Genomic DNA, 4,816 nt, shown 5'->3' on the forward strand with positions numbered 1-4,816 from the left:
TCTGGCTGGTGTGATTCCTAGGATAGCTGGGGGTGGTGCTTGGGATTTATCTTCTGCCTCATTTCCCCCAACACACACACTCATATACATATACACACGCACAAACACGCCTCCACACCTGGGCACACATACAAATGAACATAGACACACACACGAACACATGCACACACACATACATTTGCACCCACGCATACGTACACACATGTACATGCATACAACACAAACATGGACCCGTATGCACACACTCACAGACACAATTGCTTACATGCACACACAATACATGCATACACACATGCACAGACATATGCACACATGGCACATATGTCCACACGTGTATAAGCACATACATGCACACACCCTGTCTGCTTCTTCAGTCCAGCATCTCACTGGCACCTGTCCATCTGGGGGCATCATGAGCTGATACTGCCCCTGACAGTACGATGGGGGAACCACAGACTGTGAAGAGCTGATGTTTTCCAGATGAGGCCTGAACATACTACCCAGAGAACAACTGTTTGGACCAGGTTCTACACTGAGTGCTGGGGTTTATGTGACTGGGTCAGACTTACTCTAGTTGTTCCAAGTTTGTGGCCGAGCAGGGAGAATCCATAAATAACTATAGTAGCCTATGGCCATGGACAGCCTGGGAAGGCTTCTTGGAGGAGGTGTGACCAAGACTCAAAGTGAAAGTTGTCAACGAGGTGTCACTAGGACTGAAAGTTAACATGTGGGGAAGGGAGGTTTCAGCCTGGGCTCCAGGGAGGACAGAGAGATGAGCTGGGGCTGCTGGCTCAGAGTGGCTGTATCTGGGCAGGGGAAGTGGCTAAGTCTTGGGGTCTTGGCGGAGAACAGTCTTTACACTCATGGTCTCATTGGCTGTAAGACTGACTCACCCCAGGCAAGAAAGCAAAACAGGAGAGGGCCACGAGTAACAGAAACCTGGTGTGTGTGTGTGTGTGTGTGTGTGTGTGTGTGTGTGTGTGTATGTGTGTGTATGTGTGTGTGTGTATGTGTGTGTATGTGTGTGTGTGTATGTGTATGAGTAACAGAAACCTGGTGTGTGTATGTGTGTGTATGTGCCTCTCTACAGTGGTCCTAATGCTTTTTGACCTACATAAGTGGGAAGTCCAGAGATTTCTGGCCCCGGGCATGGTTGGACCTAGAAATCAGACTTCTTAATAATTGATTTCTCTTTCCGTCTCCTGCCTTCTGCTGCTGGAAGTGCTGAGCTGCAGAGGGGTGGCCTGAGAGGAACGTGAGCAGAGTCTGAGGTGGGGTGCCCAGGGCTCTGGCTCATCCCCTAATGATGCCTGCAGGGGGGGTCCTGAGGTCTGTCTGAGCAGCGCCTTGCAGAGCTCTGTAGTACGTTACAGGCCGGCTCCGGGTTCTAGGGACGATGAGATGGAAAGGTGGGGACCCAGCAGAGAGCCAGGCAGGCATGGGGCAGAGCTGGGCTGGGCTCGCTGTCTGCCTTCCAGGATGCTTCTCGTGGGGACAGCGGATTTCTGTAATCAGCTGCTTTTCCATCAGCCCCCAAGACAGCTGACGAAGTGTGGTGGTGGTCATGTGAGGGCCAGCAGGCTCCCACCGCACAGTGGGGGGAATCAAGGCCCAGAGACCGAGGGCCCCTCAGGGAATCCCACCTAGTGGGGATTAGGTGAGGGGCACAGGAGGAGGAGCTAGCCCCCGTCTCCATGAAGAGGGACCCAGGGGCCAGGCTTGTGTGTCCCGAGAACCTCTGCCCGCTCCCTCTGGCCTGGCCGCGAGCCGAGGAACAGACAGAGATGTATAGCAGGATTGTGTCCTGCGGCCAGCCTGCCGGCAGGGCCTGCGAGGCACAGGAAATAACTGGGTTTGGGGAAGTCGTGGGGCTTGGCCAAGCCAGCTCTGCATCGCCGGGCAGCCCCCGAGGGCCCCCATCAATGCCCTATTTGAGGCGCACACAGGGGTCCTTTGATAGGCCGGCAGTTTGGACCCACTGAGAGGGCCTGTTTGGGTTAAATGCCCAGAAAGGAGGTGGCCGGGGGAAGCGGGGGCTGCATGGGCCGGGCAGGTGGGGGCGCTGGAGGGGCTGGCGCGGGGAGGGAAGGGGAGTCTGCAGCATCAGACTAGGTCACTGAGGTAGGGCCTCGGTTTCTCAGGGCTGGATGGAAGCGGGAAGCATCCTCTGGGACTGTCAGTGCCTTTGCGCTTGCCCCTGGCCCCAGGCCGTGTGCTGTGCTGGGAAGTTCCTGGGCTGGCCTGAGCAACCCCATGGCCAGGACCGAGTGGGGGTCTGTACCTCTCAGTCTGGCTGGAGTCTGGGCTCGCCACCAGCTGTGGCTGGCCTCAGCGGCCGCAGGAGACTTGCAGTGTTCCGTCAGTTCACTGCTGGGGGCTGGAATCCACGCGTCGGGGGAGACTTAGGGGGTTTTCCTGGGAGAAGAATCAGCTGGGGGTGCATGAGGGTGACCTTCAGGACACCGAACATGGTTCGCCTGGAGACCCACTAACTCTCTCACCCGGGTGTGGGATCTGGGGGGGATAGTGAGGTGTCCCCCCCATCCCAAGACAGAATTCATGCTTCATTGGGGAGAGGAGACAAAACTGAGGGTTTACCTGTAGTAGGACCATCTGCAGGGCTTAGAAATACAGACTCTCTGGGTCTGGCTGTCTGGGACTTTTTATTTTCTTCTTCTTCTTCTTCTTCTTTTTTTTTTTTTTTTTAAGGCTATATGTAGCATTGCTCAGGACTATCCAGCCAAGAATGGAAACTTGGGGTGTTCATCCACAGCCCTTCCTCTTGGTCGAGCTTTGCCCCGGCCATTCTAAGTTGACACAACACCTTGGTCCTGACCAGCGTGCACAGGAACTGTAGCTATGACTGGAGGTGAACTCAGAGGTGGGCTGCAGGCCCTGGGGGAGGGGCAGATGGCTCTACAGGGAAGTCCTGCCTACACATGCTCACTCTCTCTGGCAGAGTGATGGACAGTTGGAGGGACCCCATGAGATCCCCGGCCTGCAAGGCTTCCTGCGTGAATGACCTCTCTGCTTGAGTGAGTCAGGGGATCGGGAAGGGAGGGGGAGGTCTCCGTGACCTGTGAGCTTCCTTCAGAGCCCGAGATTCCAGATTCATCTTTCCTCCCAGGTAAAGATATCTGCTTCATTGTGCCAGCGCCAACGTAGCCTTGTGTGCCTCGCAGGCTGGCATCGTCTGGAGAGGTGAGTCACTGAGAGCAGCGAGTGGGCAGCCCCGCCACAGAGCAAGACAAAATGTGCTCTGAGAAGACAGGAGGTGGGGCGAGGAAGAGGTGGGCGGGCACACGGAAAAAGTAGCAAACAGCTTCAAAGAGCTCAAGCTGAAATGTCTTTCTTTTTAAATTTTATGAGCTATAGCCTGGCGGTGCTCAGGGGCTGTTCCAGCGGTGCCCGGTGGGCCACGGAATGCCCAAGATGGAACCCAGGATGGAACCCGGGGCTCCTTCCAGCAGGGCACTTGCACCAGCCCTTCGCACTGTTTCCTGGCCCCTAAGTTTGAATTTTCATGTAGAGGTAATACGGGGCCCTGACTGGAATGGGTTTTTTTTTTCCCCTCTGGGGCTAGGGAGAGAGGGTCTCTGCTCACCACATGCCCACCCACCTTCCTGACGTCTAGTAGAGCGGGGGTGGGGCGCTCCCACAGAGCTAGGAGGAGAGCTCAGCTGTCTCCCATGCACGTGGCTGGAGACGGATTTGGAGACGGTGAGGCAGGAGCAGGCCGAATGGGGAGCATCTGGGCGGGGCAGCGCCTGTCCACCACCTGACCCTGTCAATCACATGAGAAAACCACCCTGCTAAGCCTTGTCGAGCTGGTGGTTTGTCTGTCTCTGCCACTTAGCCTGGCTGGACTCCCGCAGAAGGCACTGCAAAATGACCAGGCCCAGAAGCAGCACTAAGACATGTCACTCTCAGCGATTTTGTGACATTCACATGAAGGTCCTGAACTTAAGGCACGAAATGGAGTTACAGAAGCATGTAAACAGAGCTCGTGTTCCTACCAACCGCGGGGCGAGGTTCCTTTGCCGCTACCTCCCGCCGCCACCAGCACTCGTTGATTCCCTCCGTTTGGATACGGGCCATTCTCAACGGTACCAGGCCTTCTCCCATCATCGTTTTGATTTACTTTTTTCTGATATGGGTGGTGAGGAGCATTTTTCCACATGTCTGTAGGCCATCTGTATATCTTACTTGGAGAGGTGTCTGCTCAGCTTCTCTCACATTTGGATGGAGTTTTTGTTGCTATTGAGTTTTATGAGTTTCTCTGTCTTGGGTATTAGTCATTTAGCAGCTAGATGACGTGTGAATATTTTTGCCCATTCAGTCGAGTTTGCTCTTTGGTGATTTTCTTTTTTTTTTTTGAAGTGCTGAAGCTGTTTAGTTGGATGTCATACTGTTTATTTTGCTTTTGTTTCTCCAACAGTTGAATCACTGAAGCTGTCATGAAATGTTTTCTTCAATGGATTTAAGTGGAATATCTAAGTCTTTAAATCATTTTGAGGTAACTTGTGTATGCTAACAGAAATCAATGCAATTTGATTCTTTTGCATATTGCTATCCAGTTTTCTCCGGCACTATTTGTTGAAGAGACTTTCCTTTCCTCATTTTATGCTCTTGGCTCTTTTGATGTAAATTAACTATTCCTATATACGAGGGTTTACTCCTGGGCTCTCAATTCTGTTCCATTGGCCTCAGTGTCTTCTTTGATTATACTATCATGTTGTTTTTATTACTGTAAGTTTTAAGGAGGGCTCCTAAGCAGTGCTGGGGGCGGGGAAGTGATCTTCTCCAGTGATACTTG

Source organism: Sorex araneus, chromosome 5, assembly GCF_027595985.1.
Source record: "Sorex araneus isolate mSorAra2 chromosome 5, mSorAra2.pri, whole genome shotgun sequence".
Taxonomy (NCBI): domain Eukaryota; kingdom Metazoa; phylum Chordata; class Mammalia; order Eulipotyphla; family Soricidae; genus Sorex; species Sorex araneus.